Below are 27,012 nucleotides of genomic sequence, written 5' to 3'. Positions count from 1 at the left end.
TTGTTCATGGAATGCTGACCAGTTATGCTGCTTAGGGGGTGCTCCTAGATCTAGCATCCCTTATTTGGATACAGCCAGAACCACACAAAAAAGACTTGTCTTGTGATTCAGCGAGTAGTACACAGAAGAAAACAAGCACTGGCAAACCCGGTAATCTAACCTTGACTTCTTAGAACTTTACCAGTGTGATGGCTCCCTGTGTATTCCAAGAATATTCACTTTACCAGACATCATGAAGTTAAACTTTATTAAGAACACAATGAAGTATTGGAGGCATATGCAACAAAAAAAAGAAAATATGCCACCACTCCTAATGTATTTTACTTAAAGCATTTAAAAAAAGAACAGTATGTACCACTATATCAAACAAAAACTGGTATCATTATGATGTGCATGGATGTACCTTATATTACATTAGATACAAAAATTAACCCAATCCACCCAGCTCATTTTGGAGAAGCACACTTATGCACTATATCAGGATCTGTGCTATAACACTGCTAATAATATTTGTCAGGGAAGAGTAAAGCCCACATTAAAACCTTTTTTTTAAAGATAACCATTCAGACTTACTGACGGCAAAAAACCAAAAGCACATCAAAATGCTTGTCAATGCAAAATGTCCACACTTGCATAAAATCCATCATGAAAATAAGACTACTGCTTCCAGAATCAACAGGTCACACAGGAACTTCCTTTTCTACTTCCCAACAGTGGAAAAGACATACATTCTTGCTTCCCTATCAAACCCTAGTCTCAAGTGCATAGACAAAACACCATCATTCAATATAATCACAATGTGTAAGAAATTGGGTTATTAATTGAGGGGAGTACGTATCCACCTCAAATAAAAACCACAATCCTTGTCGGGGTAATTTACTAAGGTCATTTTATAAACCTGAGCGCAACCCCCTGGTAGCTTATGGTACAGATCAGACAGCCTTAACTTAGAGGTAATTTGTAAAGTATGTATGCAGTACTAAAACATTAATAACCTTGAAATGCAAATCAATATAAATCCGAAAATGAATTGGAACAATAGTGTACAATTAAATAAACATAATGACACATAAATGACAAGAGTTCTACAAGAGGAACCAGAGAGTTTAATTTTAAGTTTTAGGTAGGGAAAGTGCTAATGATAGTCAATGGTTGTGGCATAACAGGACCAAAGTGCAATTTGACGATTGCTGCAATGGAGCTCAGATCAAATACACAAACCTGGTTCATCCTGGTCAAAGGTTCAGGACCTCGGATAGACTCGCAGGGGCCAATAGGAGGCTCTGGGACAGATCCAATAGACACTGCTCAGCTGGGCAGTTGCAGGTAAAGGCCTCTTAAAGCTTGTGCCCTTTTAGCTTTAAGAGGAGGTCAATTTTATGACCCTTGGAGTCCATTCCTTTGTCTGGATACAAGGGGAAGAGCAGGTCCAGCCTTCTAGCCTTTTCTCCTTTCTCAGACAGAAAGACTCGGTCCTATTCTAATCTTCCACAAGTCCAGGAATGTTCTGAAGTGGGTACCTGGAGATGTCACATTTATGCCTGGCATGAGGTAGAGGGTGGGACCATAACCATTGGGATAAAGCTTCCTGGGGCTAAGTATACCTACTTTGGGCGCTTTTAAGATGGTTGAAAGTCTTCAGCCGCACTAAACTTGATCTCTGAGGGCTGTTTGTGTGTGGGGAGTACAGTATGGAAATCCTAGTGCCCTCTCACATCAAACATTAAAATCCAGTACCCCCACAAACTCGGAGACAGACATCTGATAGGGCAAAGCTGAACTTTCAGTAATGAGACCATCGGTACACCCTAATTATTTTGGCATTCTGTGTTCCTCCTTTGAAGTACACCCCTAATGTCTTATTAAAAAATCCAAACAAACCTGTCATTCAAGCAAGATCTGACACTGCAATGCCTAGTGTGATAGGCTGGAAGGATAAAACAAGGGTGCAGGCCTGGGTGTTAGCTACATCTGCTGGTGACAGGGTTGGCATCTGTGAAGGTAATCAAGTCCTTGGGCCCACCATGCATGCCATCCTGTCAAGGCTACAACGAAACCTACCCAGGCCTTTTGTCCCTGTCCCGGAAGCACATTCACTCTGTTTGCGCCCACTGAAATGCTAATTACTCACTGGCAGAAAGAGATCAACATTCAGATTTAGCTCCCAGGACCAGGCAGGGCAAAGGTAATTATTTTTTAATTTGTCTTTCTCAAATATTTATTAATTAAAAATATGGCTTCACCCGTGAATTTGGCTTATCCTAAATATTTTGGAAAGTCCAGAAATTACATTTGTACCTGTTTCAAAGGTAGAGATAAGTTAATAAACGTAATATTGTATCCCATTGCTTTTCTTACGAAACAGCCAACCCTCCTACAGTGAAACTAGCTTTTAGGTGCTAGTTGTTGTAAGATATGTTTACCATTAACTTTTACATGCCCTACTTTTAAATACTATGCACCCTGCCTTAATGGACAGTAAGGCTTAATTTGGGGTGACCTAGCTATTCAAAAGGTGGGTTTTAGTTCTGTCAGAAGTGTTACTTTAACAGGTTGAATGTGCAATTTAAACCTTCACTGCCAGGCTACTAGTGGCAAGTAGTGGCACAATGAGTGCAGCAGCCCGCTGGTGACATTTAACCTACAGGCCCTGGGTACACTGTGAGTACCATATACTAGGGGCTTATAGGTAAGTTTAATATGTCAATCATGAGTATGCCAATTTTACCATGTTGAAAAGAAAATCACAATCACTTTGACTGGTTAGCAGGCATACAGTGGACTGGGTTCTATAGGCTGCAAAAATTGGGCTCAGAAAAATGGCAAAAAACAATCCATGGTGACCTTGCAGAAAGGTCAGATATCCAACATAGTCCAGTTACCAAATGCCTGTCCCCACTGGGCATCTGTGGAAGTTGGCTTTGGTTGTGGAGGGATCCTCGGACAGTGAGAGGATGAACTGTGTGTCATGGGCATTGGAAATTATGTTGAGTTTGTGGGATCTGGCGGTGTTAGCTAGGAGGGTCCTAAACTCCCAGAGTCAAAAGACTTGTTTAACTTCCCCTTTCTAAGCTGTTCTCCATCCAGAAGGATGTTTTATTTTTAGATTGTATTGCACTACTTAAAGGACGCTTTCTTACACCTATGTAGGGCGCTGAAACGCTTGCCTACGTTGGTAGCCCGCTACACTATGCAGTGTGTGTGGTGGGAAAGATGATTTTAATTTGCTTTTATGTGGATAGTGTTTTGATGCCGTGCCTGATGACCTTCGAGATGTGGTTATCATAAGTGACACAGAATGTAGCAATGTGGGGAATGATAAATTGTGAGACAAATGTACAGTTTTATAGTTTTCGGTATGCTGGTAACTTTGAAGAGCTCTACCGGTCTCTTAATGGTATTCCTTATGATTGTATTCTGCTTAGCTGGTTACTGTCCTGGGTTATCCAATCCCAAATGTCTGCATAGTTGTGGTCTTGAGTTGGCATGGCTGGAGTTAGAGAAAAGTGGAGAAATCATTTGGGATGAGCACTATTATTCAGCAGTGTCTGACCGATCACTCCAGTTATTCTCTGTCAGTTTATTTAGTGATGTCTGTTTGTTTTGCTTATACAGTACTGACAGACAACCATCACAGCTTATATGTCTATAGGAACGTAAGAGGTAGAAGTTACAATTTTCTGCTGACTGCTGCATGTTATAGTCTTAGTAATTTTGTGTGACACAACTGTTATATATGCAAGCACGTAACAGTATAATGCCCTAGTGAATCATAGCTTAGCCCTTCCTTCCTTACCTGTCTATCAAACAGTTTGCTGATTGGGTTGTTTCCAGTCTCTTGATTGTAGGCTGAGTATTGCACTTGGGGGTAAAACTGTTGTGTTGGTTCTTTTGCTGGAATGAGGGTGATGCATTTATCCAGGAAATAGCCATATGTTCATCTATCTTTGAAAGTATATCTGCCCCTAATTATTTCTAATGCTGGCTGGTAGTGAGTTCCAGAACGTGGCAACTTGTGCTAAGAAAGCAGTGCTTCCTATTGATGTCTAATGACAAGGTGGTATGATTTGTGCAAGCTTAGAGCACAGTGTTTTTTCCTTGCATTTAGCTTGCAGGTTTAGCAGTCCTTCTCCATGAGAGGTTCTGTGGTAATGCAGAGTGCGTTTAACATTGCCCTTCTACCTGTAGGTAGCCAACAAAGTGATTGCAGGACTGGAGTTGTGTTCTCATGGGTGTAGATGGAGAAGAAGTCTTGCTGCTGCATTTTGGATAAGTTGCATTTTACATATTATGAGTGGCTACACTTAGGTATAAGCTGTTGGCATAGTCAAACTTTGAGATAACAAGTGTGAGGATGGCTTGTAGTTGGTTGGTATACAAGGTAAGGGAAGAAGCAATAGTGTTTTCATTGTGTGGAAGACACTCTTGGTATCCAGGAGATATGGAGATTTTAGGGCTCCCCCTTTCCAGCTTCCTTGTGGAGTTCCTCAAGGATCCCTTCTAGCCCCTTTCTGGTGAACCTATGTGTAGCTCCCTTGGTAAAACTTGTTCCCTCATTTGGCTCCAGTTGTCATTTTATGCCGATGATACCCCGATCATTATTTCCACCATGTATGATAGGGATAGAGTGGCCGCTAGATTTCAGGCATGCATGCAGGAGGTGAGTGTTTGGATGAAGATGAAATGGCTCAAAATGAATGGTGAAAAATCAGAGATAATAGTTTTGGGATGAATATTGTCATCTACAATGAGCAGTGGTGACCAGACAGTTGTGGCACCTTACTGTTCCTGTTTCAGTAGTAAGAAACCTGAGTGTTTGGTTTGATAATCTTCTGTCATTTGACACCAGAGTGAACAGGACGGTGGGCGCATGTTTCTGGCTGATCTGGATCTTGAGGAAAATCCTCATTCTGCTTCGGCAGGAATTCAGTATCGTAGTAGTCCTCGCCCTTATTACATTTCGGTTGGACTACTTTAATGTGTTGTATCTTAATATCAGTCAACTTTACTTGAACAAATTAGAAATGATCCAAAATACAGCACCGCGCTTAGTTCTTGGATTAACCAGACATGTCTCTGGCTCAGATAGGCTGCATCAACTGCACTGGCTTTGTCAGGAAACTGGTGGCTTTCAAAGTCCTCTGCTTGGTGCATAAGGCACTAAATATTTTCAGAGCTCAGGATTTCTTAGGGTGGCTTTGAACTGGTATATGCCCAGTAGTCCTCTGAGATAAGCAGGGATTTTTCTGGTTGGTATCCCTCTGACCAGTACAGTCAGATGGGGTGATCAAACCTTTTCGATGGCAGCAGGGAAATTATGGAACTCTTTCCCGGACACTATTTGTAGAATTGAGGCACACCTGGCGTTTCACAAACAACTGAAAATATGGCTGTTTACTTGGAAGCTAGATTTGCTGGCACTTTATCTTCCTCAGGTGTTTGCTGCCTGTGTTTGCAGCGTTTGCTTAAGCACAATCCAGCTAACCCTTTTTTTTTGTTTTTTTGTTTTTTTTCAGTGCTTAGATACTCTTGGGTCATATGCGCTTTTTAAATGATACAAATACACCTGCAAGTTCTGCTTCTGTAATTGTATTGCGGGGTTTTCCCAAAGTAGACCTCCGTGCCACCACCAAAAATGCAAAAAGCCTAAGCTTCACCTCAAGGCATAGGACCATACATATGGATTCATTGGTCAGGGATATTTGCATTCGCTTTACCACCTCTCTCACTTAGTCCATTCTTGGTTTAGAGGCTTGGGCAAACATCCCTCACATTCAACCTAGTGGCACTTCCCTGGGCCAGACAGCCCTGGTATACACCTCTCCTCAACCTTTTCCTGGTGCCTCACGAGAATCCACCCAGCTTTCAGACCTTCTCACACAGATCCAGGACACGCCCAGACACCCATATCCCAAGCAGCTAAGTCTTGAGGTTCGGCTGCTGCGGTCTTAGAATTTGTCTACCTCAACTTACCTTCAGTGTGTGTGTTAAATCATCCTCAAGGAAGTACTCAGGCCTACAACATGAGTTTGCTTTGCAGCTAAATGGAAAGCATTAGTGTACTACTGCAATCCCAGCTTCATAAACCCGCTCAAGGCAACAGTCAAAGATAGTGCCTGTTACATTCTTCCCTGGCAAACAGCAGCCCTTGCTTACACTTCTATTACACTTCACTTGGCCCTTTTGCTGCCAACCTTCAGACCAAGGAACATACTTCACTTTTCGGAGTCTCAGTCATTAAGGCCTTCATGGTGTAATTCCACCAGGGCGTTGCCTGCCCCTCTAGAATCTCAACAAAGTTCTCACCAGACTTATGGGCCTCCTTTTGAACCACTTCACTCTTAATGTTTTCTGTACCAATCCTGGAAGGTATCCTAAGTAGCCATTCACCTCCCTCAGTTGTGTGAATGTACTTCAGGTTCTAACCCTTCAAGGGCCCTTCTTTCAACATCATGCAGATAGGTTGGTCCTAAGGACAAATTCTAAAACTCTCCTCAAGGTGGTGGTCTCTTCCTACCTCTTTCAAACTATCTAGTTCCAAGAGTTATTTTCCCATCCAGAGTCCATTGCAGAGAAGGCTCTTAGCACAGATGTCAAAAGGACCCTCCTGTGATGCATTGATTGAACAAAATATTTCCTTAAGACACAACAATTCTTTGTCTCTCTCAAATACCATAAAGGCCATGATATCTCTGAAGTGGGATTAGCATGTTGGTTGGTCTAATGTATCCAGACATGTTATGCTAAAGGCAAAGGATTATGCTTTTCCCTCCCAGACTCTTCTCTGCTTGCAAAAAAAGGTAGCTTGTATGGCTTTCTTGGGTAACATACCTATAACTGACATCTGCGAAGCAGCTACCTGGTTTCCTCTGCATACTTTCACCAAGCATTACTGTGGGGATGTCTTAGCATGGCAGCAATCTAATCTTTGCTAAGCTTTACTTTGTACACTTTCATTCAACTCAAATATCCTCTAGCTAGCCTTTGCTTTGCTTAGTGGAGAACTGCTTTGCAGTTTATGCACAGCATGTTTATCTACAGCTACACATGCCACAAACTGAAAATGTTACCCTGTAAGCATCTTTCTGATGGCAACATCTACCTGTGGATTCCTCACCTTTTAATTATCCCCGTGCACCAGTTGAAGGAAACATTTCTTGATAGCCCTCCCATGTCGACAGGGGGTGTTGGTATCACCTTAGATCTGCATGTGGCAGAGCATGACATCACTGGAGCCATAAAGAGTCCCTGTCAGCTTGCTGACATCCGTTAACTTTTTTCTGCGCCTTCAACACTTAATTTGTTTTCCATACTGTCCGATAAGGGGTTGTCAAATTTTCAGCGTTTTTTTCTTATAGGCAGTGCATTTTTTCGAGCAGTGTCACCACCTTGGAAAGGGTGTTTTATCCTTGCAAAGCCTGTGATGGTCAGATGCAGATTATTGACCTGTCTTTAGTGTTTGAAATCAGATCGTGTTGATTCATTCTTCAGTTGCCAGCGGATAAATCTGAAGGCCCTGAAGAAGACAGAGTCCAAGGTTGTTTATGGCCAGAGCAAGGGATGAGCAAAAAGGTTTCGCAAGTCTCGTCCACGATTCAAAGGACCATCTTCTAATTCTTCGATGGTGGTGAAGAACCTTAAGAAGCAAACTCATGAGTCTCGACATAAGTTTCATCTAGTGCCAAATCGCTGAGGTCCGGATCGCCACATCTGAAGTCAGAGGATGATAGTCACCCTATGCTGGCTTCATTTCCGGCTCCGCTCCAATGTCACCTACGGTACTAACACTGCTTCGGACTCCAGATCGTGCAGTACAAGATAGGACGACCTCCATTCCTCAACAAGAGTTAACCAACTTTTCAAGCTCTGGGTAGACATCCCAGTCACTTCTTGAATACCATGTTCAGTATTTTTAATAGTATGGTGGTCCCATCTGGAGAACCTGTGGGCCCCATGGATCCATTAGCTTATTCTTTGGAAGGCTTTGATGCCTTTCCAGCAGGCACCCTGTATGCCATTCATGCTTATGGCACAGATACCCTGGCCGACTCCGGCATCAGTGGAGGTTCTTAAGAACAACACACATCCTTGGCTCTAGCATCGATGGAGGATCTTAGGGAGAACACACCACTTCCTTTGGTTCTTCCTCCCTTAGAGGTTTTCACTGATGGCACCAGCTACCTTTGTGCCAAGCTTCTACTCCAGTGCCTCTTCTGACCTCTCTGGCGCCATTACAAATGTCACCAGCGTCAATATCGACATCATTCACTCCTCCATCCTTTCACTTTTCTCAGGATACTAAGCGCAGACCCAAGAGAGAGGCCCATTGGCTAAAAGAGGAAGGACAATATTTCTTTGGGGATCAAGATTCCCAAGAGGAAGAAGGATAGATTGTGGAGCAGTCTTCAGTGGGCTCAGATTTTGATGTGCTAAAAGACGCAAGTGATTTGGACACATCCCCAGACTGGAAATTGCTGTCTCCAAAGGGTATTCCACCTTCTTAGGTCAGTATGCATCATTCGTTGATCAAAAAAGCTGTGGAAATGTTGGATCTTCCGCTCCCAACCAGATGTTCTAACTGAGGTGCTCTACTCTGTTTCAGCGCCATCTGAGCCTCTGTTAACCTTCAATGGGGCTTTCACAGAGAGAATTTTTGCCATTTTTGCAGAAACCTAATACTGCCATGGCTGTGTTGAGGCAAATTGCTGGACTTTATAAACAGGTTCCTAGTGATCCTTCTTTTTTATCATCACATCCGTCACCAGAGAGTCTTGTGGTCCAAGCCTCATGTCCTTCGAAGTTGACCCCAGGTCCCTTCCCAACTTTTCCAGCTGATAGGGAATCCAAGAAAGTGGAACCAGCCAGCCAAGAAGGTCCGCTCTTCTGGGGGCATGGCTCTTAAATCAACTAATGGTACTTGCATCCTAGGGAGATACATTTATGCCTTCTGGATTCAGCCCATACAGTTGTTTTTAAATTGTTTGAAGATGTACAGATTCATTTCTCAGAATTACTCAATGGACAAGCTGCGTTCTGACAAGTAATACAGTTGGTTCTGGATAGAGCAAATTCTGTGGCAAAGGCAAAGCGTACTTCAATTCCCACCCCTCGATATGCATGTTAAGATCTGATTTTTCTCAACAGTGTCAGAATACTCTTCCTGATATACTCTTTGATGGTTCATGTCAATTCGAAGCTAATGCAGACTCTACTTTAGAGCGTTTCAAAGACACTAAAGTCAGAGCTCATTCCTTGGATCTTCAGTCTCAGCCAAGGGATTATAGACCATTCAAGAGGCTTTTCATTTTGTGGACGCCAACAGGATGGCCAGCAACAACAGCAATAGCTTCAGCAATCTTCTGACCCTCCCTGTCGAAGGTCATTCCCCTCCCTCCTCTTCCTCATCTGCTGATAATGCCGGAAAAGAGCCCTAGTTTTCCATCTGAGAGCGTGCTTTACTAGTGGGAAGATGGTTGTCCCAGTTTCTACATCAGTGGGAGTCCGTAACATGGGATCTTTGGGGGTTCTAAGTATTGTGGAAATGGGGTATGCCATACCATTCCAAAGTTTTCCTCCACCCTTTACATCCCAACCAAATACACTTTCCATAGACCATCATCAGTTCCTTCAATGGGAATTCCAATCTATACTTGAAAAGGGCACAGTATAGTTGGTTCCAGAGTAGGAATGGGGTCAGGGATATTAATCTTATGTCCTAATTCTCAAGAAGGGTGCTCATTTATGTCTAATCCTGGACCTCAGGATTTTGAACTGATTTCTCAAATAGGAAAATAAAAAGAATGTTGAGCCTAGCTCAGGTGCTTTATGTGCTGGAAAAAGACTGGATAGTGTCAATCCACTTGGATGCTTACTTCCACATCCCTATTTTCCAGTCACACAAAGAATCTTCGCTTCAGAATGAAACCCAATGCTATCAGTCCGCAGTCTTCCTGTTTGGCCTCACTTCTGCAACTCTGGTCTTCATGAAGAAGAATGCAGTGGTAGAAGATCATCTTAGATGGTCGGAAACATCAGTATTCCCTTACCTGAATGATTATCCCATCAAAGCCAAATCTCCGGAGTTGGTATTGCATCATTAACAGGTTACAACAAAGCTATTTTTCAAACTGGGCTTTTTCATCAACAAGCCCAAATTTCACCTGAAGCCCTCTTAGCGCACACTCTTTATCAGAGAAGTAGTGGACACAACTGCTAGTCGAGCCTTCTCCCCTCAGAGGATTTAAGACTTTCAGGCTACGATAAAGCTGTTTCAGGATTTACCAATTATTCCAGCCCTGAAGGTCTTAAGTCTGCTAGGTTCCTGTATACTGTTGGTCACACTGGCACTCTGGACAGTGTCTATATGCTGCTTCCTGCCCGGCTTCACCTGCTGGTGCCTCTGTGTCTGATCTCCTCAAGAGCCGGCCTGCTCTGAGACCGAGGCCCGCCTCTGTCCGCAGGCACCCACCTGCGCCTTAACCCTGATGGCCCAGTGGCCATCTGCTTATATCGGTCTCTGTCTTTTCTGCTTTTTCCTCTTTTCGTCTGCTTGCCAGTTTTTCTCCTTACTCTTTTGCACCCTTGTGCGGCATCGTTTCCCATGTTTCCTCGCTGCTTCCCATGCAGCTCCCCGGAAATCCCTTTCCTGCTGACCACCACTCCCTCTCCTTAACTGTGACCGCTGTGGCGGCGGCAGTGGGAGCACCACTGGCGCGCCAAAGGCAAGTCAGTTTGTGCCCATCCACGCCTGGACCGCGCCCAGTGCCACGGGCCCTGGTTCCCACTCCAACCGCCGGTACAACGCCAAAGCTCTGCATACCCTCAGCTGCGGAATATCTTCAGCCTGCCACCTAGCCAACCCAGACAACACTTATGGCCCATTCTCCTGCCTCTTCTGCTTCCGCACCTGCTCACACCAAGCCCAGGACGACACCTCAGGTGCATACTCCTTATAGGAAAGTACCCTCTTTCTTGGCATGATTACCCCCATTTTCTGCCTGTTTCATGGACTTCATGAGTGCAGGGACTCCATTTTACGTGTGTACTGGACATAGATATGATAGAGACTTCTAATTGCAGATTCCTTAATTTAGAATTTTCCCCCTGGCGTCAGACTGGATCAGGAGAATTTTTTTCGGGCAGTACCCTTGCCCATCAGTAGGTGGCGTCAGTCGACTCCGTGCGCATCGTAGTCGCAGTGATGACGTCGGTAGTAGTACATAGATGCCGCCTCAGCGCAGTGACATCAGTTCTTTTCATTACGTGCCACGCGCTGATCCAGAGCGAGCTACCCTGGTCTCTTTTTGACAGAGTTTGACTGTTTTGTCGAGATTTTGTTGAGTTTTTGGGTCGTTGAGATGTGCCCGAAGACCGGTTTCAAGCCATGTCAGGACTGTCACTGCATGATGTCGGGGATGGATCTGCATCGGGTCTGTTTGTGGTGCTTGGAGTGCGACCACAAACCGAAGTCGTGCTCTGAGTCCTGGGCCATGCACCCGAAGGCTATGAGGGAGCAGTCCCTAAATCTCATGGCGACCCAGTGCTAGACTCTGCGTAGGTCCCTTTCTCGCTCGAGGGAAAGGTCTCGAGACAACTCGTGATACCACCACCAGTCGTCTTCCTCGAAGTCTTTGGGCACAGGTAAGAAGTCGTCGAAGCGGTCCTGTCACTTTTCGACTTCACCCCATCGCTCAGCTGATGCGACGCGGGAGGAGCGTCAACGCTCAAGGCCTCCTTCTTCGGAGCCTACTTCTGGGTCCGCTCCACGCTTCCTTGAATTTCGGGAGCTGGAGCGACCTCTGCCCAATTGAAGGAGCTTTATGAGGCCATGCGCCTCATGTTTTGGCAGGCTGACCCAGATACGGCGCCTTCGGGCCCAAGGGGTTCGGTCGGGGGACCTTTGGGTTCTGTGGCTTTGGCTCTGGCCACCGAGGTCCCCTTAGAATCCACTCGCGGATCCACACTGACGCCGATCGTACCAGTGAGACCTTCCCTGTTGCTGGTTGGATTGTCGACGCTCCCGATGTTGGTGGTGCTCACCATCGACGTCAACCTAATCCTCATCCCCGATGACTGAGTCGGAACGGTGTCAGCCGACCGCCGTTCCTGGCTTCGATGGGGCCTATTCACCCCATGTCGGACTTGAACCCTTTTCCTTATTGGTACGAATTCAGGGATGGACTGGAGGGGTTGCTGGACCCTTATGAATACCAGGATGACCCTACTTTGGACTGGGAACAGGAATTGGGTGAGGCCAGTGGCCTGGATACCTCTCCAGACATTGGCATGCTGCCGCCTCCTACTGTGGCTAGGACGGAGGGAGCAACTTATTCTATGGTGGTCAGTAGGGCTGTTGTCCTTGGCCTTTAGCTGCCCACTGTACAGTTCAGGGATAATCTCCTGACGGAGGTGCTTCAGCCAGGGGCTTCCACATCTGAGACCCTTCTGCCATTCAATGAGGCCCTCACCGATGTCCTCTTACGTACTTGGTTCAGACCCAACACAGGGGCTCCTGTGAACAGGACTATCGCACGCCACCATTGGCCCACCTCGAACGACCCTAAATTCGTGTCCCAACACCCCACACCTGAGTCTTGTCATCCAGGCTTCCTCTTTCTCAGGCGCATTCCCTTCTGCATACCTGGATAGGGAATCAAAAAGGCTTCAACAATTTGGGATGATGTTTTCTTCCTCCAGTCTTGCGCTGTGGTCCGTGAACACCACATGCCTTTTGGCCTGCTATACCCCCCTTTCTGTGGGATACGGAAGCGCAAGTTCTGCCCCAGATACTGGAGGAGGCCCGTTCTATTGTCTCCCAAGCTGTCACTGATTGGAGAGATGCGACGAAGTTCACGATCCGATGTGGGCGGGCCACAGCCGACTCTCTGGGCAGATCGGTTGCTACGACGATGGCCTTGAGATGCCATGCCTGGTTGCGTACTTCTGTTTTTTTTCATGGGATGTCCAACAAACTCTTATGGACATGCCCTTTGATGGCTCCCGTCTCTTTGGAGACGAGGCGCAGACTCTGCTTTGGAGAGGTTCAAGGACTCCAGGACTACGGCTTGGTCCCTTGTCCTTTCTGCTACCCTTCATCCCCAACAGTCTGCCTTTTGTGGCCACGGAAGGGGCTCCCTGTCATGTCCCCAGGCACCGTGCCACCCATGAGGTTCAGCCGCTGTATGGCCGGGAACACAGAATTCCACGTGGGCGCTGGACAGGACACCAAAGGTCTGCCCAGTTAGCCCCTGCTGCAGCCTCCAAACCCTCATAGTCCGTCCCCTCACTCCGATCCAGTTGGCGGCAGGATTCACCATCACCTGCCCCACTGGGAATCCATTAATACGGACAGGTGGGTTTTGCAGATAGTTCGAAAGGGCTATTCCCTCCCCTTCGAATCTGCCCATCAGCCATGCCTCCATCAGTCAGCCATCTTCCAGAGGACCATTTGGCACTTCTCTGCCAGGAAGTCGTGGCTCTCTTGGCCAAGCGCATCATAGAGAAGGTCCCTATGCCAGAAGTAGCTCGTGGTTGTTATTCCTACCACTTTCTGGTGCCTACAAAGGCTTAGGTCCTATCCTAGACCTTCGGGACCTCCATTACTTCCTCAAGAAGGAGAAATTCAAAATGCTCACCCTGGCTCAGGTCGTGTCTCCCTTAGACCCAGGATACTGGAAGGTTGTGTTGGACTTGTAAGACGCTTATTTCCACATTCCCATCCTGCCTGCCCACAGACGTTACCGCAATTAGAGTTAGGTCACAAGCGCTATCAGTTTACCGTGCTCCCCTTCGGCCTTACCAGCGCCCCTCGAGTGTTCACAAAAATGATGGTGGTGGTTGCAGCTCATCTGCAGGTTATGGGTCTCAGTCTTCCCCTACCTCGATGACTGGCTGTTGAAGGCTTCGTCCCAGAAAGTAGTCTCCCTCCTTCGGACTACAGTGAGCATCCTGCATACTCTGGGGTTCACTATCAACATGCCAAAGTCATACCTGATTCCCTCTCAGATGCTCCCTTTCATCGGAGCTGTTCTAGACACAGTGCAGTTTCGGTCTTATCCTCCCGAAAAGCGAGTCCAAGATATTCGGGCTATGATTCTGATCTTTCAGCCTCTGTTTTCAGTTTCAGTGAGACTGACTGAGGCTGCTGGGCCTCATGGCCTCCTGCTAGTAACACATGCCAGATGACATATGCGGGCTCTGCAGTGGAACTTGAAGTTCCAGTTGCCCCAGCATTAGGGAAATCTCTCCGACATATTGAACATCTCGGAGGGGACTGCAACAGACCTGCAGTGGGTGGCTTTTGAATCCACATTGGGTCCACGGCAGATCCCTCTACCTTCTGCAGCCAAATCTAGCCATAGTGACGGATGCTTCACTTCTAGGTTGGAGCAGTCACATGGAAGAAGTGGAGATCAGAAGCCTCTGGTCTTCGGCGGAGTCTAGGCTCCATATCAATCTTACAGAGCTCCGGGTGATCAGGCTTGCATTGAAAGCATTTCTTCCCTCTCTCAAAGGGAAAGTAGTGCAAGTGTTCACGGACAACAGTACCGCCATGTGGTACTGCAACAAACAGGGCGGGGTAGGGTCCTGGACCCTTTGTCAGGAGGCACAACACCTCTGGACATGGCTGGAACATCACAGCATTACCCTGGTGGTTCAGCATCTGGTGGGCTCTCTGAACTGCAGAGCAGACTAACTCAGCCGCCGATGCATGGTCGATCACAAATGGAGTCTCCATCCAGAGGTGGCCCAAGGTCTCTTTCAGCGTTGGGAAGAGCATTGGTTGAATCTGTTCACCTCTGCAGAGAACACACAATGTCAGCTGTTTTGCACACTGGAGTTTTCAAGGTGGCACTCACTCGGAGACGCTTTTCGTCTCGAGTGGAAATCCGGCCTCCTTTAAGCCATGCTGCCTATACCACTTCTGCCCAGAGTTCTCAAAAAGATCAGAAATGATCCTGCCCAAATGATCTTGGTGGCTCTGGACTGGGCACGGAGAGTATGGCATCCAGAGCTATTGAGCATGGCCACCAATCCCCACTCAAACTGCCTCTTCGGGCGGATCTTCTGTCACAGCAACGGGGCGGTTCTCCAACTGAACCTGTTCAATCTATGCCTTCATGTGTGGAGATTGAGTGGTGGCAGTTGACGACTTTTGGTCGTCTACTCTGTCTGTGATGTTATCTTGGCAGCCAGGCATCCCTCCACCAAAACTGTATACGCTGGTTGTTGGCATAAAGTTGTGGCATGGTGTTACAACAAATCTGTTGATCCCCTCTCTGCCCCTCTATCCGAGGTTCTTTTGTTCATTCTTTCTTTGCCCCAGCAGAGCTCTGCTTTGGGCACCCTTAAAGGGTGTTTATCGGCCATTTCGGCCTTTCTTAGGCTACCTGATCAGCTCTCACTCCTTAAATCTCCTGTTGTCAGTCGATTCCTTAAATGTCTTACCCATTTATTTACTCCCACTCCATTTATCATGCCTCAGTGGGGCCTCAGTCTTGTCCTTACTTAATGTGAACTCCCTTTCAGCTGATGCACAATTGCCCTTCTTTCTGGCTCCTCACTTTCAAGACTATCTTTCTTGTTGCCATCACTTCTGCTCGGAGAGTGAGTGAGCTTCAAGCTCTTTCTTCAAAGCCCCCATTCTTGTCTGTGAACCTTGACAAAGTGGTGTTGGGCACTAAGGCAGGCTTCCTTCCTAAGGTTGTTATACCTTTTAATGTGGGCCAGTCCATCACCTTGCCTACTTTTTACGCACCCCCACATCCTTCTCACGAGGAGGGGAGACTCCACCGTCTGGACCCAAAAGAGCATTGACGCTCTATCTAAATCGTACTAAAGATTTCCAGGTGGACCATCAACTCTTTGTCTGGTATGTGGGTGTGACGAAAAGGAAAGGCTGTGCAAAAACGTACCATCTCTCGGTGGGTGCTTCTTTGTATCAAAATGTGGTACGCTTTGGCCACGAAGCAGCCTCCTGAGGGCTTGCATGCTCATTCCACCAGAGCAACTGTTCCTTCCACTGCGTTAGCACTCAGATTTCTGTCCTGGATATCTGCCAGGCGGCTACGTGGGGATCCCTGCACACGTTTGCTAAACATTACTGCCTGGACAGTCTGGTCCATCGGTACGGCTACTTTGGTTGTTCGGCCCTGCAGGACTTTCTAGTATGATCTCAGTTCGCAGCCGACCTCTGAGGATGGCATTGCTTGGGTATGTATTCTAAGGTAAGGAATCTGCAATTAAAAGTCTCTATCAGATTTACAAGTTACTTACCTTTGGTACCGAAATATCTGGTAGAGACATATTCTAGTTGCAGATTTCTTACCGAGCCACCTGTCCTCCCCGCTTGCGAGCTGATTTTTAGGGACATGGATTCCCTCTTCAGGTCCTTAGCTCTGGCGCACCAATCTGTGTTCTTAGCGACTCTGTGCTTTGGCATGGAAAGTCGTTAAAAGAAACTGGCGTCACTGCACTGAGGCGGCGTCTATGTACTACTCCCGACGTCATTACGGCGACTACGATATCAACGACGCTTGTGGAGTCGACCGACGCCACCTAATGACTCGCAAGGGTATTGCTCGAAGAAAAATCTTCGGATCCAGTCTGATGCCTGGGGGAGATTTCTAAGGTAAAAAATCTGCAACTAGAATATGTCTCTACCAGATATGTCGTTACTGAAGGTAATTATCTTGCACATCACTACCTATGCCCAGCTACATAATGGTAACTCCGAAAATAGGCATGTTTGGTATGAAACATGTCGGATGTTGCCAGTATTGGAAGTATGATTCTACACCTTTTGGGGGCTACTTAGAGGACCCCTAGCATAGCTCCTAAGAGCCTTCTGGGGTTTTATGGCAATCCAAGTTTCTGCTACCCCTCAGAGAAGGTTTCTTCCCTCCTGCTGCTTGATCAGCTCAAGCCTTGGAACTCAGAACAAATATTCGGAAATAGGTGTTACATGGCTTGGGAGAGGTAGCCTCCCCAAGCCACTGGTATGCTTTGAAGGCCTTATTTGGTGCCCTCTCTGCATAAACCAGTCTACACGAGTTCAGGGATTCCCCAGTCCCTGTTCTGACGCAAAACTGGAACATGGAAAAGGGAGTGACCACTCCCCGGACCATCATCACACCAGGAGTAGTGCCCAGAGCTCCTCCAGAGGGTCCTTGAATCCAAGGTGGGCAGGGGCCTCTGGGAGCATCTGAGTGGCCAGGTCAGGTAGGTGACATCAGGGCCCCCCTCCTGATAGGTATTTACCTGGGTAGGTGACCAATCCCCCTTTCAGCGCTATTTAGAGTCTTCCTCTGTGATGGGTTCTCAGATTGGGCTTGGAAGACTGCAGCAGAACTTCTCTGCAACTATATTTTGACTTATAGACACTGGAACTGCGACTGGACCCTCAAGAAACCGACAATCTGCATTCACCATGAACACTCTTCTTGCAACATTGTTTCCACGGCTCCTTCCAGCTTCTGCATCATTACCCCCGCTGTGCATCCTCTGAGGATGGCAAATCTTCAGTCCTGTTGGTCCTCTCTGCCAGCTGTCCAACTTTGGTGCGCCTACTTAAGAAGATTTTCAAGTGGATCCTAACCAAGACAAGAAGGACAGTCACCCAAAGCTTGTCAGCAGCAAGCTGGACTACGGCAACACACTCCACACCGGTATCACAAAGAAGCTCCAGACAAGACTACACAGAATCCAGAATGCAGCAGCCAGAATCATTCTGGACATCACTTGCCACAGCCCTGTACTTGCTCCCGATCGACAAACGCATCACCTACAAGCTAATGACGCACACTTGTAAGGTACTGCATAACATAGGACCGGCCTACCTCAACCACCGTTTGACCTTCTACACCCCCACTATGCAGCTCCAATCCTGAAACACACCCTCATCCCCAGAATCGGGAAGAGCACAGCTGAAGGCAGATCCTTCTGTTATCCCGCAGCCCTGACATGGAACACACTCCCACTCAACCTCAGTCAGCTCTCGTAGCTGAAGCACCCTAAATACCCCTGAAAGGGGTATTTGTGACCTAGCCAGGTGACCACCTATCAGGAGGGTGCTCGAACGTCACCTGCCTGGCTACTCGGATGCTCCCAGAGGTCCCTGCCAACCTTGGACTCAAGATGGCAGATGCCAGGGACCACTGGAGGAGCTCTGGGCACCACTCCTGGGGTGGTGATGGACATGGTAGTGGTCACTCCTCCTTAACCTGTCCAGTTTTGTGCTAGAGCAGGGATGGGAGGTCCCGGAACCAGAGTAGACTGGTTTATGCACGGAGGGCACCAAATGTGAGCTTCAAAGCATACCAGTGGCTCGGGAGGCTACTCCTCCCAAGCCATGTAACACCTATTTCCAAAGGGATGGATGTTACCCCCCTCTCCCAAAGGAAACCCTTTGGTTCGATGGCATCTGTCGCTGTAGATACGCATGTTTTGCATAGCTCGCCATCTGGTGTTGGGTCGGAATGTTACAAGTTGTTTTTCTTCGAAGAAGTCTTTCGAGTCACGGGACCGAGTGACTCCTCCTTTTGTCTCCATTGCGCATGGGCGTCGACTCCATCTTCGATTGTTTTTTTTCCGCCATCGGGTTCGGACGTGTTCCTGTCGCTCCGAGTTTCGGAACGGAAAAACAGCTAAATTTCGGAAGATTTTCGTCGGTATTGTTGCGTTCGGGATCGGCGTAGTCAGAATCAACACCGCATCGAAGAGCTCCGGAGCCCTTCGGGGTAGTTTTCGATCCCCGTTGGGGCCTGCTCGGCCCGACCGCGTGTAGAAGAACGCCGATGGAATGGACCCCGTTTCGTTTCTGTCCCAAATGCCACAAAAAATACCCCTATTCAGACCAACACTTGGTCTGTAACCTGTGCCTATCACCTGAGCACAGTGAAGACACTTGCGAGGCCTGTCGTGCGTTCCGGTCCCGAAAAACACTCCGAGACTGTCGAGCAAGAAGACTTCAAATGGCGTCCACGCCGACAGCGCACCGAGAGTTCGAGGTACAGGAAGAGGAAGAAACCTTTTCGATACACGAATCGGACTCCGAGGAATTAGACGATCCACGAACCGTGAGTAAGACGTCGAAAAGCACTCATAAGAAGATTGTCAAGGCCCAGGGGACGCCACTGTCACCAGGCCATGGCTCCACCCATAAATTTGGTGACCGACCGTCGGCACCGAAAAAGGCCCAATCAGTGCCGAGACCGTCCGACTCCGGTCGAGACACCGGCACGCAGCCTTCTCCGGACCGAGAAAGTGCTGGAGACATACATCGACACCGAGATAGCGGTGTAGACACGGCTCGACGCCAAGACAGCGGCACCGATGAAGATCGACGCCGAGATGTTTCGACTCCGAAAAAGAAAAAAGCCACCTCAGAGCCGAAAAAAGATGCAGACAGGGTTTCGGTGCCGAAACAACCTGCAACCGACCCAGTTTCAGGCTCTTATACCGAAGAGCAATCAATGACCTCCCAAATGCGAAAGCATAGGTTTGAGGAAGACCTGCAATCCACCGATGTAGACCATACGCAGAAACGTATTTTTATACAGCAGGGGACAGGAAAGATAAGCACCCTTCCCCCTATTAGGAGAAAGAGAAGACTGGAATTTCAAACTGACCAAACACCACAAACAAAAATGGTGAAAAGGGTTACTCCGCCACCCTCTCCTCCACCTATAATTCACGTCTCGCCAGCACAAACTCCATCACATTCCCCGGCTCACACCACCATGAGCCAAGGTGACCAGGATCGGGACGCATGGGACTTATACGACGCCCCTGTGTCAGATAACAGTCCGGAGGCATACCCTACAAAGCCATCACCACCAGAGGACAGTACTGCATATTCTCAGGTGGTGGCTAGAGCAGCACAATTCCACAATGTAAGCCTCCACTCAGAACAGGTCGAGGATGACTTTCTATTCAACACCCTCTCTGCCACCCACAGCTCCTACCAAAGCCTGCCTATGCTCCCTGGTATGCTTCGGCACGCAAAAGACATCTTTAAGGAGCCGGTCAAAAGTAGGGCAATCACACCAAGGGTGGAAAAAAAGTATAAAGCGCCTCCTACAGACCCTATTTTCATAACTTCGCAGCTGCCACCAGATTCTGTCGTTGTAGGAGCAGCTAGGAAAAGGGCCAACTCCCACACATCTGGGGACGCACCACCCCCAGATAAGGAAAGCCGCAAGTTCGATGCAGCTGGAAAGAGAGTCGCAGCACAAGCTGCAAACCAGTGGCGCATCGCTAACTCACAGGCTATGACAGAGCCCATTGGGATGAGATGCAACATCTCATTGAACATCTACCCAAAGACCTACAAAAGAGGGCAAAGCAAGTGGTTGAAGAAGGACAGAACATTTCAAACAACCAGATCCGCTCCTCCATGGACGCAGCAGACACAGCTGCAAGAACAATAAATACATCTGTGACCATCAGAAGGCATGCATGGCTACGAACGTCTGGGTTTAAACCAGAGATTCAGCAGGCAGTTCTCAATATGCCATTCAACGAAAAAGAACTGTTCGGTCCAGAAGTGGACACGGCGATTGAGAAACTTAAAAAGGACACGGACACTGCTAAAGCCATGGGTGCACTCTACTCCCCGCAGAGCAGAGGAAATTACAGCACCTTCCGCAAAACACCCTTTAGAGGGGGGTTTCGGGGTCAGGCCACACAAGCCAGCACCTCACAGGCAACACCATCCAGTTACCAGGGACAGTACAGGGGAGGCTTTCGGGGCCAATATAGAGGAGGGCAATTCCCTAGGAATAGGGGAAAATTTCAAAGCCCCAAAACCCCTACAACTAAGCAGTGACTCACATGTCACTCACCCCCTCCACACAACACCAGTGGGGGGAAGAATAGGTCATTATTACAAAGCATGGGAGGAAATCACTACAGACACTTGGGTTCTAGCAATTATCCAAAATGGTTATTGCATAGAATTTCTACAATTCCCTCCAAACATACCACCAAGAGCACAAAATTTATCAAAACATCATTCCGAGCTCCTGGAGATAGAAGTTCAAGCACTATTGCAAAAGAACGCAATCGAGTTAGTACCAAACACACAAATAAACACAGGAGTTTATTCACTGTACTTCTTAATACCAAAGAAGGACAAAACGCTAAGACCAATCCTAGACCTAAGAATACTAAACACATACATCAAATCAGACCACTTTCACATGGTCACACTACAAGAAGTGTTCCCATTGCTGAAACTACACGACTACATGACAACATTAGACCTCAAAGACGCGTATTTCCATATACCAATACATCCATCGCACAGGAAATACCTAAGGTTTGTATTCAAAGGAATACACTACCAATTCAAGGTACTGCCTTTCGGTTTAACAACCGCACCAAGAGTCTTTACCAAATGTCTAGCAGTAGTCGCTGCACACATCAGAAGGCAGCAAATACATGTATTCCCGTATCTAGACGACTGGCTAATCAAGACCCATTCGTTAATAACGTGCTCACACCACACCACACAAATCAAATCATACAAACCCTCTACAAACTAGGGTTCACAGTCAACTTCGCAAAATCCAACATTCTGCCGCGCAAGGTACAACAATACCTAGGAGCCATAATAAACACAACAATAGGAGTAGCCACTCCAAGTCCACAAAGAATTCAAAATTTCAACAACATCATACAACGCATGTATCCAACACAGAAAATACAAGCAAAGATGATATTACAACTCCTAGGCATGATGTCTTCATGCATAGCCATTGTCCCAAACGCAAGACTGCACATGAGGCCCTTACAACAGTGCCTAGCATCACAGTGGTCACAAGCACAGGGTCACCTTACAGATCTGGTGTTAATAGACCGCCAAACTTACCTCTCGCTTCTATGGTGGAACAATATAAATTTAAACAAAGGGCGGCCTTTCCAAGACCCAGTGCCACAATACGTAATAACGACAGATGCTTCCATGACAGGGTGGGGAGCACACCTCGATCAACACAGCATACAAGGACAATGTAACGTACATCAAACAAAACTGCATATAAATCACCTAGAACTGCTAGCAGTTTTTCAAGCACTAAAGGCTTTTCAACCAATAATAGTTCACAAATACATTCTCGTCAAAACAGACAACATGACAACAATGTATTATCTAAACAAACAAGGGGGGACGCACTCAACGCAATTGAGCCTGCTGGCACAAAAGATATGGCGTTGGGCAATTCACAATCAAATTAGCCTAATACCACAATTTATCCCAGGAATTCAGAATCAACTCGCAGACAATCTCTCTCGAGATCACCAACAGGTCCACGAATGGGAAATTCACCCCCAAATTCTGAACACTTACTTCACGCTCTGGGGAACACCTCAAATAGACTTGTTTGCGACAAAAGAGAACGCAAAATGCCAAAACTTCGCATCCAGATACCCACACAGGCAGTCCCACGGCAATGCCCTATGGATCAACTGGTCAGGGATATTTGCCTACGCTTTTCCTCCTCTCCCTCTCCTTCCTTATCTGGTAAACAAACTCAGTCAAAACAAACTCAAACTCATATTAATAGCACCAACTTGGGCAAGGCAACCCTGGTACACAACGCTGCTAGACCTATCAGTAGTACCCCACATCAAACTGCCCAACAGGCCGGATCTGTTGACACAATACAACCAAACGATCAGACACCCAGATCCAGCATCGCTGAATCTAGCAATCTGGCTCCTGAAATCCTAGAATTCGGACACTTACAACTTACCCAAGAATGTATGGAAGTCATAAAGCAAGCCAGAAGGCCATCCACCAGGCACTGCTATGCCAGTAAATGGAAGAGGTTTGTTTGCTACTGCCATATTAATCAAATCCAACCATTACACGCAACCCCAAAACATGTAGTGGGTTACTTGCTTCACTTACAAAAATCTAACCTAGCTTTCTCTTCCATTAAAATACACCTTGCAGCAATATCTGCATACTTGCAGCCTACCTATTCAACTTCCCTATATAGGATACCAGTCATTAAAGCATTCATGGAGGGCCTTAAAATAATTATTCCACCAAGAACACCACCTGTTCCTTCATGGAACCTAAATGTTGTCTTAACTAGACTTATGGGTCCACCTTTTGAACCCATGCACTCCTGCGAAATACAGTTCCTAACATGGAAGGTTGCATTTCTCATCGCCATTACCTCTCTAAGAAGGGTAAGCGAGATTCAGGCGTTTACAATACAAGAACCTTTTATACAACTACACAAAAATAAGGTCGTCCTAAGGACTAATCCTAAATTTCTACCAAAAGTTATTTCACCGTTCCATCTAAATCAAACAGTGGAACTTCCAGTGTTCTTCCCACAGCCAGATTCCGTAGCTGAGAGGGCACTACATACTTTAGATGTCAAAAGAGCATTAATGTATTACATTGACAGAACAAAGAGCATCAGGAAAACTAAACAGCTATTTATTGCATTCCAAAAACCTCATGCAGGAAACCCAATATCAAAACAAGGTATAGCCAGATGGATAGTTAAATGCATCCAAATCTGCTACCTTAAAGCTAAACGACAACTGCTCATTACACCAAGGGCACACTCAACCAGAAAGAAAGGTGCTACCATGGCCTTTCTAGGAAACATCCCAATGCAAGAAATATGTAAGGCAGCCACATGGTCTACGCCTCACACATTCACCAAGCACTACTGTGTAGACGTGTTATCCGCACAACAAGCCACAGTAGGTCAAGCCGTATTAAGAACATTGTTTCAGACTACTCCCACTCCTACAGGCTGAGCCACCGCTTTGGGGAGATAACTGCTTACTAGTCTATGCAAAACATGCGTATCTACAGCGACAGATGCCATCGAACTGAAAATGTCACTTACCCAGTGTACATCTGTTCATGGCATCAGTCGCTGTAGATTCGCATGTGCCCACCCGCCTCCCCGGGAGCCTGTAGCAGTTCGGAAGGTACCTTCAACTATATATATATCAACTATATATATTATTTTAACCTTAAATAGGTACATACTTAGTCACTCCATTGCATGGGCACTATTACTACAATACAACTCCTACCTCACCCTCTGCGGGGAAAAACAATTGAAGATGGAGTCGACGCCCATGCGCAATGGAGACAAAAGGAGGAGTCACTCGGTCCCGTGACTCGAAAGACTTCTTCGAAGAAAAACAACTTGTAACACTCCGACCCAACACCAGATGGCGAGCTATGCAAAACATGCGAATCTACAGCGACTGATGCCACGAACAGATGTACACTGGGTAAGTGACATTTTCATTCTGCCTTCCTGGGCTTAAGCTGTTCGAGCAGCAGGGGGGCAGAATCCTGTCTGGGTGGTAGCAGCAGCTTGGGCTGCTTGGAAAACCCTGTAAGACTGGTAGGAGCAATGATGGGGATCCTCTAAAGTGCCCCCAGAGTGGAATCATACTTCTAATACTGGCAACAGTATTCAGGTATGATTCTGACATGCTAGATACCTAGGTTCGGAGTTACCATTATGTAGCTGGAAATTAGTGACCTATGTCCAGTACACGCATAAAATGACGTCCCAGCACTCACGAAATCCATGAAAATGGCACTAGAGTTCGTAGAGGCACTTCTGCTAGTGCAAGGTTGCCCTCACACAAAGTTGCTTGCACCCTGTCCTCTGGGATTTTAGGGCCTCATAGGATTGACTTACTGTGGCCTGGTGCAGTGACTTGTAGTGAAAATGGTGCATGCCCCTTTTCACGCAGGCCGCAATGGCAGGCCTACAGAACACTTTCCATTGACTCCCCAAGGGTGGCATAATACATGCTGCAGCCCATGTACCTAGTACCCCAATGTGCTGGATACATGTCTACCATATACTAAGGACTTACATGGGGGCACCAGTATGCTAAATGTGGGGCAAAAATGGTACAAGTTACCAAGTTAAAAGGGAGAGAGGAAAATCACTGGGGTCCTGGTTAGCAGGATCCCAGTGAACACAGTCAAACACACTGACAACAGGCAGAAAATGGGGGTAATGATGCAGAGAAAGAGGCTACTTTGCTACAAGTACCTTTATTTTTGCAACACTGTATCGTTCCTTTCATGTATGATAAGTTACTGTGTGACTATGGTATTTTAAGTGCTTCGCATTCCTAAAAAGGTCGTGACTGCTCACCACAGCTACCACTAGAGAGCCTGGCTGTCTGGACACTATAACACTATCTAATAAGGATATCCTGGACCCAGTGGAAGGTGTAGCATCATAGGTGTCTGCCACACACTCGGACAGCCTCCTACAACAGTTATACCTCCATTCACAACATTCTTTCCTGATACATTGGTGTTTTGAAAACAAGGGCTGCCTAAGTGGTTACTCCCTTCGTGGCAGTCCCTTACCCTTTCCACATTCATTGTTCTCTTTCCAACCAAAGAGCACAAAAAACTTTATTGGTTTTATCCCACAAGAGCTGTCTGTATCTATGTGGACAGGACATGTAATTTTAATCTGGATGACCAGCTGCTTGCGGGGTACAAGTTGGCGCATGGTGGTATTCAAAGGAGAGGAATTGTTAGGTAGATAAAGTATCTACCAGAAAAAGTGTTACCGAATGTAAGTAGCGTGTTCATTTGTGGCATCAAATGCTGTAGATTCACGTGCATCCACCCTTCTCTGTGGAAGCCTTTAGTAGTTGCTCAGTCCCTTCCTTTTCAGACATTGCATGGTCATCTTATTCTGTATCTCAAGGCTCCATCCCAGTCCTCATCCTCCATGGAGAGAAACAGTCCAACAATGGACCCAATTCCCATGTGCATTTCTAGTAATGGGTGAAGTCACCATACCTTGTGACTCTGAGTTCTTCAAAGTAAAAGCAGTTCCACATGCCCAAGCCCAACACTAGAAGGCAGGAGTATACACAGCATGTGAATCTGCAGCACAATGTTCCACAAACAGATGTTTACAGGGTAAGCAACTGGCCCTCTAGAGTATGGGTCAAAAATGACAACCTGCTGCCATAAGACTTTATACCCCAACTGTGACCTTGGTAAGAAACGCCACAGTGCACTAAACAGTTTTCAGATTATATTTTTCAGGCAATATTATATGTATCCTTTATGGAGCAGTACAGCAGGAATCTATACAACCATGTTTTGCAAAAGATTTGAGAGGGCCAAGAAGCTGTTTAGCAGATATCCAATGACACTCCTCTCCCTAGCACTGAAGTAGATGATGTGGCTCTTGTAGAATAAGCCCTGTTATCTTCAGGAGGCTCCTGGTGCGCCATGGCATAGCAGATCTTGATGTAGAAGTTAATCCATATCAATAAAGCCCTCTTGTGTGTACTGCCTTCCCTTTCATTTATCAAATGTACCCCACAAATAGCTGGTCATCCAGACTGAATTTGAGTGTCCTGTTCACGTAGACACCAACAGCTCTTTTGCAATACAGCCAATGAATCCTTTTCTGCACTTTGGTTGGATGGAGAGGATAGAATGTGGGAAGGGTAATGGACTTAACAAATGGAAGGGAGTAACCACTTAAGACAGGAAGATAGCCCTTGTTCTCAACACCAACTTATGTTAAATGTTGTGAAAGGTGGTTTAACACTGAAGGCTTGAAGTTCACTAACTCATCTTGCCGATATTATGGCAATTAGAAAAAAGAAAGTCTAAAGGTGTTGAGACGGAGAGCATATGAGTTAAGTAACAACTAAAGTAAGATTCTACTGTGGATTAATGAAGAGAGTGGGAGGATATTTCGTTGCAAGTCCCTTAATGAATCTCAAAACTATATGCGATTTAATCAAGGAAGGTTGATCTGGCAGACTGGTAAATGCCGAAAGGGCTGATAAGTAACCCTTAGTTGTGCACATTTTCCCAAGATGTGCAGTAAAGGGTCGTACAATTTTAATTTATTTGTGGAATACATTTTAGTTTTTAACATATGGGAAACTGTTCCAACTCATTTAAATATATGATTTTTAAAACTGTATCAACATTTAGGCACTTTATACACTTTCAATTAATAA

At 46.5% G+C, this 27,012-nt stretch overlaps 1 protein-coding gene across 17 annotated transcripts in view; it reads left to right on the top strand.

Annotated features, from left to right (window-relative positions):
- The window catches only part of UBR4 (ubiquitin protein ligase E3 component n-recognin 4), a 1,862,787-nt gene that overhangs the window by 1,185,029 nt on the left and 650,746 nt on the right, over positions 1 to 27,012 (top strand). The gene's annotated exons all lie outside the window — the stretch shown is intronic.

The sequence above is a fragment of the Pleurodeles waltl genome, chromosome 6 (genome assembly GCF_031143425.1).
Source record: "Pleurodeles waltl isolate 20211129_DDA chromosome 6, aPleWal1.hap1.20221129, whole genome shotgun sequence".
NCBI lineage: Eukaryota > Metazoa > Chordata > Amphibia > Caudata > Salamandridae > Pleurodeles > Pleurodeles waltl.
This window is presented reverse-complemented; position numbering and strand designations above follow the sequence as displayed.